This window comes from Garra rufa, chromosome 15 (genome assembly GCF_049309525.1).
Source record: "Garra rufa chromosome 15, GarRuf1.0, whole genome shotgun sequence".
NCBI lineage: Eukaryota > Metazoa > Chordata > Actinopteri > Cypriniformes > Cyprinidae > Garra > Garra rufa.
Genome location: NC_133375.1, coordinates 1,899,322 through 1,910,717, shown reverse-complemented (window position 1 = coordinate 1,910,717; position 11,396 = coordinate 1,899,322). Strand labels below are relative to the sequence as shown.

General features: G+C 41.2%; 1 pseudogene; it reads left to right on the top strand.

Moving 5' to 3' along the window:
- The first annotated feature begins 1,484 nt into the window (after positions 1–1,484).
- Positions 1,485–8,932, top strand: LOC141286985 (GTPase IMAP family member 9-like; annotated as a pseudogene).
- The last annotated feature ends 2,464 nt before the right edge of the window (positions 8,933–11,396 follow it).

The window sequence follows — 11,396 nt, the reverse complement described above, 5'->3', positions numbered from 1 at the left end:
ATGACCTGATTTTACCTGAAATTTTTTTTAAAGATTAAAAAATACCACTGGGTGTATTTTTTATCATTGTAGTGTGGTTGTGTACACTAACTGCCATCACACATTAATGTTCAAACAACATCTAAAAGTTAGTTTTGCATCCGATGACCCATTTAACATTAACATTGAACATAAATACAATTTGAACATTAACACTGCACTGTGCTTAAATAAAAAAAAATGAAAAAAAGATTAATTTAAAATGTGTTGTACCTAAAAGTTAAATAAAAACTGTATGAATTTTTTTATTCTTTTAGTTTTATTTCACACTATGACACACTACCTATACAATTAAACGCTATACAATTTCAAACTACTATCAGTTAGTATTTCAATGAATTAGTAATTAAAAATTAACCAAAATATCGAAGATATATAAATAAATGTGTAAATCACATCCTACCAGAGGCATCCAGCAAAATAGTTTTATCTCACTCGTCCTTGTAAGAAGCAATAAGGAGGTGTTCTTCAATGAAGAATTCTTTAATTAACCAAACTGAGTTGCATACAGGGGCAACAATTCTGATTCTCGGCTTCTGCGGATGTGTTCAAAGCCTCATGCAAATGTACAACCTTCTAGTCCAACCTGTTTGAGTTTAAATAATATGCAACCTATATAAGTTTCTACTGTCTGAAGTGCTTCACTGTACAAAACTAACATCAGTGTGAAGACGGCTGATTGGAGTGGATCATTCAGAAAACCTGGTGAGTCTATTCATATGGTTCCAAAATACTGCAGTACTTTAAAAAAAAAGTGCATATATAAGGTGTGAGGATTCAAATCCAAATAAGAGATCAAATAACATTCAGTTGATATTGCAATAAGAATTGTTTTTTAAATTATTTTCTTTCTTTTCTTTTCTTTTCATCAGCTTTCAGATGATGTATAAATCTCAATTTAGAAAAAAACGACACTTATGACTGGTTTTTCTAGTCGGGGTCACATATTGTATAGTTTCTTTTTGTTTGCTTTTTATGTGTTTATCAGCATTAGTCATATTACCAGCTTTAGTCATTATTGTGTTTGTGTTTCAGAGCACTGTATAATTTAGATCAGATTGTAAAAAAAATATCTGTTTCAAATGTTGAATGCAAGGTTACTATGTTTACACAAAAGCTGTTCTTGTAATTCCAGTGTCTGTGACTATAGAAGAAATGAGAATAGTTATGCTGGGGTCACAAGCACATGTAAAAGCCTCCTGTGGAAACACAATCTTTGGACGAAATGTCTTCTCAGAGTTGCCCCCCTCCCCCTCCCTGGATTCCCTGCATTTGTTTGAGAGTCATGATGGTATGGTGTTGGAGAGACGTGTGGTGGTCATCAACACTCCTGACCTATTCAATCCTATTCACTTGCCTGAAGAACAAGACCTGAGGAGAAGCTTCATCGCTTTTGTCCTGAACCTCATGCCCTGTTACCAGTCCTGAAGTCTGGAACATTTACAATGCGGGACAGAGATGCTCTCAAGCTCATTAATGTAATTTTTGGTGCAGGAGCATCTGAATATGTGATTGCTGTCTTCATGCATGAGAAGCAGGAGTATATGAGCGTTAAAGACTCTGACTCTGAATCAGTAAAGTCCCTACTGCAGACCAACAGCCATCCACACTATCATCTACAGAAGAATGGAGACCAATCACAGGTGCAGAAACGTCTGGAGAGCATTGAGAAGATGGTGGAGGAAAATGGAGGCCATCATTTCCGAACATCAAGTAAGATGCATCATAGTTAACCTTTACCTCAAACTCATCTGAAATATGGATAGAGGAATTAAAGGATTATTTCACTTCCAGAATAAAAATGTCCCTATAATTTACTCACCCCCATGTCATCCAAGATGTTCAAGTCTTTCTTTCTTCAGTCGAAAAGAAATCAAGTTTTTTTGAGGAAAACATTCCAGGATTCTTCTTTATATAGTGGACTTTAATGAGGATCAATTGATTGAAGGATAAAATTGCATTTTCAATACAGCTTCAAAGGACTCTACACGATCCCATTCAAGGAATAAAGGTCTTATCTAGCAAAACAACTGATCATTTATATACTTTTAATTTTTTTTTTTTTTAGAAAATTACCAATCGTTTTGCAGGATAAGACCCTTATTCCTCATCTGGGATCGTGTAGAGCCCTTTGAAGCTGCTTTAAAACTGCAATATGGACCTTCAACTTGTTGATCTCCATTGAATCAAAAAATCCTGCACGTTTTCCTCAGAAACCTTAATTTCTTTTCAACTGAAGAAAGAAAGATATAGACATCCTTAATGACATGGGAGGACTCGAGGACTTTTTCCGATCCCTCCCCCCGTTTTGTATCCGATGACTTCTTTAAGAGGTCACCTGAATGAGACATTTATCTGCATGCCTCCCTGAGGGGCGTCCTGTTTCGGGGTATCCACCCAGTGATCATACCTTACCTCATACCGTCTATGGTGATGTAGTGAGTCGCCTCTCAGAGGAGTAGGCTTGACCACAATGTTTTCACCAAGGTGCGAGTAAAAGGTGTTTCTGAGGAAACCCTTCTGAGTGCTCTGAGGAGCAGCAGTTACAGATCTAGGCCCTTGTTCTCGAGGTTCTGCGGGCCTGGTTAAGAACAGGGCCCGTGCTTTCTATCGAGGTAGTAAGCACAGGTCTAGCAGAGTTGGTAGTGGCTTATGCCCCCTCAAAAGAATACCTTCGACACAGCCCGAGGGCTGGGGATGCTGCTGCTCTTTTTGCAGCAACACTGGGATGAATTCAAAGGCCTCCTTGGCAAGGCATGACGATGCTCCCCTCGCTGCGGAGAGGGTCTCTTAAAGAGCTTGTTGACCCTGGGCGGACTAGGTGTTCCTCCTCGCTTAAACCACCGTTTTGCAGTTTGTTCAACAGCGGCTCTTTGGGCCTCTCTGTCACACTGCCCTTATGGTCGAATCAGTGCTTTGCCTTTCTGAAGAGTGGGCTTGAGGGCACTGCCTTCACCTGCATTCAAGTGAGAAGTGTTTCTGTGGAAACCTTCCCAGATCACTATGGCTCTAAGGAACTATAGCTCTTCAGGTCTCTTCTGAGGTAACAGCTACTTATGGTCGAGCCAGGAACCGCTCCCCTCTCACAAGAGGTAAGCTATGAAACCTATTGCTCCCAGTTTGAGAAAGAAAACCAAGAGAGGAGCCCTCCATTGAGCTCCGTGGCAATAACATCAGATGATTGCCCGCTTGCTGCCTCCCTGATAAGTTTGCTATTTAGCTGGTTGAGCTTAGCCTTGCTCCCCTCATCTCAGAGGGACTGGCTTCTCCTGGCCTTCCTGTCTAGGCTGTTTCATGGTGAACTTCTCCATGCATCCGGAGGGTCTTTTGAGTACTCAGGGTTTCCCCCTCTTGCTGAGGGTTGAATTCTCCACTCCCTAGAACTCCCTGGCTCAGCAGCAGCGGCCTGTGAGGCCTCTTTCTGCCTCCAGGTTTTGCTGCCTCTTCAATCATAAGCGTTTGACTTCCCCTCTCAGCCGAAAGCTGGATACTGCACTACATAAGCATAATGTTCCAGAGCCAGTCCTGTTACTGTCATAATAAGCCTGCTTGTTTCCCTCATATTTAAGATTTTATGAGGTACATGTGCTCTGAAGGACCCTTGCGGCATTCATTACTCACATTTTGATCTCCCCATATTTCTGTGAACAGTACTCCTCTAATCCATGTTTTGGTAAACGCACACGCTAGTCTCTGTGCACTTCCTAAAATACACATTGTGGTAAGCACGCACATTAGCTTTTTGCATTCCTTCTTAAAATTCTGTATGGTAAGGGTTACACGCTACAGCCTTGTTTCCTTTCTCTGAGTTGGTTAGGCCCCGGTTCTTACCTTGGGCCCCACTCCACGTATGCTCCCTGATGCAGGGTGTTGCTGCTGAACTATGCTCCTGTGGTATTGTCAGTAGACCCCTGAGTGACAGGCCAATGTCTAGTTATCTCCTAGATGCTTGACCGCATCCCCTTAAAGGAATCTCTTTGATTCCAAGCCTTCAAGTTCTACCCAGGTTTTGGATTTCTGACCCCAACAGGTAAGTTTTGGGTACGCAGCTCAGGCTCCTTGGCCGTAAGGTAGGGTCACTGACAGCCGCTTAGACATCAATGGGGCTGCTCCCTTTCCTGGTGGAGTAGGTACTTAGTGCTTGCCTTAGTTCTGGCATGCACTCCCCTCAGCATGGCAGTGTGGGTATACCGTTCCCCACAAGTGACACCTAGAGGATGCAGTTCGATGTTTCCTCGAAAGGGAATGTCTCAGGATACATATGTAACCATGGTTCCCTGAGAAGGGAACAAGACACTGTGTCCTCTAGTCCCTTCGCCATGCTCCGGATGTGAACTTCAGACGAAGAAGTGGATGTTGTGTTCTACCGGCATCCTTTTGTTCTTTGGTCATGCTGGCGGTGATGTGCAGGCAGCGACAAGTCATAGTGACATCATAGGTTGTCGCTGGCCAGTAATTTGTAGTTTTTTGATATATGCTTCAGACACGAGTCATGCAGAAGGCCTTCCCATTTTTGGGGTGGGACTATTTGTTTAAGTGACCAATGGAAGACAGAAGCAGCATTCTGGGCAACACATTCTCACTCCCAACTCATCACATACTGACGCTTGGTCAGGACCCTTTGGAGTCACTTTTTGAAGCACAGTACTCTGTTACTTTCAGTTGTTTGGTGATGCCAAAAGTTTCTCATTTAGAGCAGATGTAGAAAAATGGCGCTAAAGGGCTACCCTGTGCTTCAAAAAGTGACTCCATAGGGTCCTGACCAAGCGTCAGTATGTGACGAGTTGGGAGTGAGAATTTTTTTTTGCATAGAATGCTGCTTTTGTCTTCCATTGGTTGCTTAAACAAATAGTCCCACCCAAAAAAAACCCTGAGGGTACCAACAATCTGTGACACGTGAACGAGAACGAGAACGTGTTGTTCTGGAAACCTGTTTGAAAACAGCCATTATTTCTATCATTTCACTTGGTGTCACTGGTGGTGCAGAAGTAACCCTCTTCAGCAGGGGTCACCACACTCAGTCCTGGAGGGTCAGTGTCCTGCAGAGTTTAGCTCCAACCTTAATCAAACACACCTGAACCAGCAAATCAAGGTCCAGGCAGGTGTGTTGAGGCAAGTCGGAGCTAAACTCTGCAGAACACCGGCCCTCCAGGATCAAGTTTGGTGACTCTTCAGCATTATGTTATCAAAAAAGTTTGCTTTGATTGTGATGAGAACATTTGTGTTTGTGATTTGACAGCCACAATGAGGTATAAGAAGAGCTTTGAGTGTGTGAGGATTGTCCTGATTGGAAAAACTGGAGTGGGAAAGAGTGCAGCTGGAAACACCATCCTGGGACGTGACGTGTTTGAGTCTCGGGCCAGAATGACATCTGTGACTAAGACGTGTCAAAAAGGGAGTGGAGACATCTGTGGTCGACCTGTGGCTGTGGTGGACACACCAGGACTCTTTGACATGACCCTTAGTAATGAAGACATCCAGCAGGAAATCATGAGATGCATTGAACTCTCGGCACCTGGACCGCATGTGTTTCTGCTGGTCATCGCTGTCGGCCCATTCACACAAGAAGAGAGAGAAACCCTTCAGCTCATCAAGATGACCTTCGGACAGAAAGCAGAGATGTACACGATGGTGTTGTTCACACGAGGAGACAATCTCACAGATGAAAGTATTGAAGACTTCATTAAAGGAGGAGATCCACATGTCCAGAAACTGATAAATGACTGTGGAGAAAGATTTCATGTGTTCAATAATAAACAGAAGGACTCATGAGTCTGTTAAAGAAGATCGATAAGATGATGTGGAACAATAACCCCAGTTACTACAATGACAAAATGATTCAGGAGGCAGAGAGAGCATTCAGACACATGAAGATTAGAGAGAGAGAAGAAGGGGTCAGACGAGAAGTGGAAGCCATAAAAGCAAAATATGAGTCTGAAATCCAAAAAATTCAAGGAAAATCCTGCGTGTGTACTTCAATAGACAAAAATTATTTGATATATATATATAATTTTTATACTGTCAAATTAAACAGAGATTTTTTATTCCCACATTCTGGCCTACATGGCCCTCTCTATTGACTGAAAGATGTTATTTATTTACATTTTATTTTTTATAAATTATATTTTCAACTCAAAAGTAACTATAATACAGGTATTTGAAAAAAAATTAAATTGTCAAATAAATCAATAAATCAAATCAGACATATTAATGCCTCCCCCAATAAATAGATATTTCATAAGCATAATATGTATTTATAAAAAAAGAAGTACATTAAGGTGTACTAACATTGATGCACTAATAAGTGCATATTAAATGTGTTATTTTGGAACAACTTCAAAAATGTTAAGTGTTCCTTAAGATGCTTAAGATCAGTGTTAAGCTAATGGCAATATATTTTAATATATTTAGCTAAATATTTGCTAAAACTTGTTAAAATAGAACCACGTCAAGTACCATTAATGTAATTTAATTGTACTTCTATACATTTAATTTCAAAAACACTTTTATACTTCTTGAACTACAGTTATAATATATTTTAAGCTTTTCTTTAATGTGCTTTAAGGACATGCCAGTGCATTAGAAATACATTACCAGTACATTTTTTTTCAATATTCAAATGGTATATTTGAATGACACACATAACCTAAAGGTTACTTCCGTTTTGGGAACAAAACCTGAGTTTATCAGCTGACTTATACTGTTAAACATATCCGGGTATGTCACAAAACCTGCTTTCTAGAAAATCCTTATAAGGGTAGAAGGGATATAGCTATGGCCACTGGGCATGTGCTTGTTTGATGCACCAATCAGGTTTTGCATGTTACACATGTACGCCTGGTACTCATCATGCCAAGTTTGTTATCGCACATTGAGCTTGTTTGAATTAGTTAGGTACATAAACTTAGTTATAAATAAATAGGGATTTTAAGAATATCTTTGGAAAAATGATTTATGATTCTTATGATTTTGATTTTGATGAAAAACCTTTACCTTTTGTCACATTACACCCTGAAAAATAGTATAACATTATAAACTTGCTCATAGTGTAAAAAAAAAACTAAAATTTGACGAGTGAAGAGAAAGTACATAAAATGACTATTTTAATTTTTAAGTGTGAATGTGTATTATTTGTAACACATTCAACAAACGTAAAAATATGTTAACAAATAAAAAAAATAGGAGTGCAAGTGAGCTTGAGTAAACAGATACACATGAAACTCAAATAAAATATAAATGAAGTATACACAAAAACTAAATAAAATAAACAGAGCATAAACAAAATAAACATAGGCCTACTAATATTCATAAATGATAAAAATGCAGGCTATTGTGCTTGTTTTTAAGGATTTATTGATGATCACAAGAAAAAAAACGTTATTGCTTTAGACATTAGATCCGGGTCTGTAATTATTTAATGTAACACACCCTTTTACCCTGTCAAAATCAGCTCTGCAAAATATCAACTCATTTTATTGCATGGTCCCTTTAAATGCAAATAAGCTCTGCTCGCCCCACCCCTCTCTGCCTGTGATGATGAGACGTGATGTTTAGTTTAGCTGCATTTAGCGGCATTTAGAGGTGAAACTTGCCAACAAGCACATTATTAAGAAAGGCCATTTGCAAAGATGCGTAAAAAACCTTTATACTCACTTCTGCTGTGGGTGAAGCTGCATCAGGAACGATTTTCACAAACATAGACGCATATGTAGATCGGAATCGGCGCTTTCCTTTTAAAAACGAAAGTAACATTAATCCTCTGCGTCTTCAGCAGCTCAGATGTCGGGAGTAAATGCAACTGCTATGTTCATTATTACATCCAACAACAGAACACCTCACTCGCTCAATCTGAGACATTCTTGTCTTCCCCTGACCCTAAATCGACACAATGGCAATTGCAGACTTGTTTCAGCTCGGTGAGGGCGGGTCTAAGGTAAGGCGCTCATGTCAATCTACTATTGTGGGAGCGTCCTCTGTCGTGTGTCGTCACATTGACAAGAAGCTAAGCATGACCTGATTTTAAAAAGTGGATATTACTTTTAAAGATTAAAAAAATACCACTGGGTGTTGTGCCTGTTTGTAGGGCTGCACAATTTGGCCAAAATGTTGTTTTTATCAATAAGACTAATTCTGATTATTGTTATTATTACTAAATAAAAAACATTAAACAAAACAATAATTAATGATTATCAATATGTTTGACATAAACTGCAGCATGGCCTATTAACATGCAGGATTCCTAACTAAAAATGTTTAGAAAGGTATAAGGATTTATTATCAAATAAATTATGATTAAAAATCTTTTTTTTTTTTTGTTGTTAGAAAATCTTATGCATTCACTGAGAGAGAGGAAAAAGCTCTTAGAGAGAAGTATTATTATTCCTAATTTCAAGCTACCAAAAATAAGGTGTTGTGAGCATTAGTGAGTGCACACATGCCTAATATAATGTTTAATTCATACAAGAAATCCCTAAAGATATACGCTTTCGCATAGCTGAGTAAAACTCAGACAGAGGCGATTTAACTAATATATATAGCTACATATCTGTACGATTTATCTCTGTTCTTCAAGCCATATCGGGTATTTTTATAACAATAAAATATAGATGCAACGCAATGCTAATCAACAACCTTTATCACTTTATATAATACTGCATATAAAATAATGATTTTGCCTCATCCTGTGATGTGAAACCACGTCAGATCACAAAAGGAAGTTATTTCAAACACTCGACTGATGTCATTAAATGAATTTGGAGCAAAACATGTAATTAAAATGTTCTCTTTAGACAACAGGTTTGTAAACAGCTACACTGTTCTTTGTTTTTAATTGTCACAGTTGTCAGCTGGTGTACCAAAGATGGCCACCAGAGGACACTGTGTTTATGTGTGAGCACATGGCTTGTAGTGTGTTTGTTTGTTGCCATGTGCTCTCTCCTGTCTTTTGTTGGACCCCGTCCATCTTGTTACCTTGTGATTGTTTCAGTGGCTCCACCTGTGTCTTCCTCATTACCTGTCCTATTTAGTCTCCCTGTGTTTGCTGTCCTATGATGGTTATACTTTATACTTAGATGTATGAAAATATGTTACTGTCAGCTTGTTCTTTCTGTGCTCCATCCTGGCCAGCCTGTTTGTTTTCCCCCTTGGGATGGTTTTTGTTGTTGTTTTGTTTTATTTTTCTAAATAAAGAGCCCGTACTTATAACATTTGAGTCCTCACCTCATCTCTCCAAACGGACCGTGACACAACAAACCAGCTAAAATGAAGACTCATCAGAGGAAGGGCTCGCACCATTCACCAACCTCTAATGTCTGCACTCTACTTTACCAACGCATGCTCCAGCTTGAAGCTTTGAGCTCCCTCCATCAACGGGGAATGGATCTAAGGGCGTTTGACCTGGAATTTAGGAGTGCTGCAGAGGGGCTGGGCTACAATGACTCTGCTCTGAAAGACTTGCTGAATTATGCCCTTGATGATCCCATTAGCCACTGGAGGATGTTAGGCTCTGAACATCTGTCGTTTGAGGAGTTTGTGGAGTACCTCGTCTGCAGTGGGAGGCACTCAGCACTGCAAAGAGAGGGGCTTTCTCATGGGGAGCCTCTTCACAAGACAGCCTCCACAGTGCCCCTCCATAGGACGGCTGCCATTCCAGAACATCCTCAGGTTGTGCCGGCCACTGTCAGGTTTTTGGGGTCATTTTCTGGGCACCCTGGGTTGAGACGCAGTGTGGAGGATTCTCCACTGATGTCAGTAAGGGCAGCGCTGACCACTCACAATCTTCCCAAAGCAGCGCTGCCCGCTCACGATGTTCCCGAGGCGGCAGTGTCCACTCACTTTGTTCCGGAAGCAGCGGTGCCCGCTCACGATCTTCCTGAAGTGGCGGTGCCCGCTCACGATCTTCCCTAGGTGGCAATGTCCACTCACGATATTCCCGAGGTGGCGGTGCCCGCTCACGATATTCCCGAGGTGGCGGTGCCCGCTCACGATATTCCCGAGCTTGCGGTGTCCGCTCATGATATTGCCGAGGCAGCGGTATCTGCTCACGATGTTCCCGAGGTGGTGGTGTCCACTCATGATGTTCCCGAGGCGGTGGTTACCGCTCACGATGTCCTCGTACCGGCAGTGCCCGCGCACTATGTTACGGATGCAGTGGGTCCCACTCACGATCTCCCCGAGGCAGCAACGCCAACTCTTGAACTCTACTCTGTCCCTACCTGGTCATCTGCCAGGGTTCCGGAGCCTCCCGATCCTCCCTGGCTTAAACCACCCTGGCCTGTTTCCCCGGCTTCGACACTGACCCACCATCCCTCCCCCTGTTATGCCTCCTCTCCCGCCTCCTCTCCACCTCCCTTCTGGACTCTTGTTTTGTGCCTCGGACTGTGGAACGTCTGGAATCTGCTCCTTAGAGAGGGGGTTCTGTCACAGTTGTCAGCTGGTGTACCAAAGATGGCCACCAGAGGACACTGTGTTTATGTGTGAGCACATGGCTTGTAGTGTGTTTGTTTGTTGCCATGTGCTCTCTCCTGTCTTTTGTTGGACCCTGTCCATCTTGTTACCTTGTTATTGTTTATTTTTCTAAATAAAGAGCCTGTACTTATTGCATTTGAGTCCTCACCTCCTCTCTCCAAAAGGACCGTGACATTAATGTTAACAACGGCATAGTTTACATAGCCTACGTTTTGTCAAGGGTCCTATCGTACACTCGGCACAATGCAACGCAAGTGTTTTTTTCCTAGTGTTAGCCCAACGCAGCTATAATTTTCTTGTCCAGTGCTACATTGTTTAAATAGCAAGTGCACTTGCACCCATCTGTTCACCCATGGGCTAAACAGATCTGACTGGTCTGACTGAAAACGAGGTGTGTTCAGGTGCATTGTTTTTTACATTGTTATTGTTACATTGTTATTACACAAACTGGGATGCGCAGCAGCACACAAACATGCCAAATATTAAAAATTAAAGAATGGAAAGCAAAAGAGGCTTTAACCTTGAGCACAAGCAGTCTTTGCTCTTGCAAATTCTGCCTTGTAAATAGCAAATCTGCCATGGTGCAAGCGCAACTGGCTTTTAAAGGGAATGGAAGATGAGAGACTGATTGGTTTATTGCATGTTACACTCAAACCACACGTTTGACTCATTAAGACAATAGGTACAACCCCTTTGGACCATGCACCTGGCGCAACAACCATTTTTTCCATTGTTAAACTAGCAAAAGTGGATTTGGACATGTCCTAAGTGCACCTTTACCATGCGCTTCAGACCATGCGCTTAGATTGTTAAAATAGGACCCCTGTTTTAAACACTATAGGCCACATTTATTACTGACAATAGTGGGATTTCACTAAGATGGATTGAAG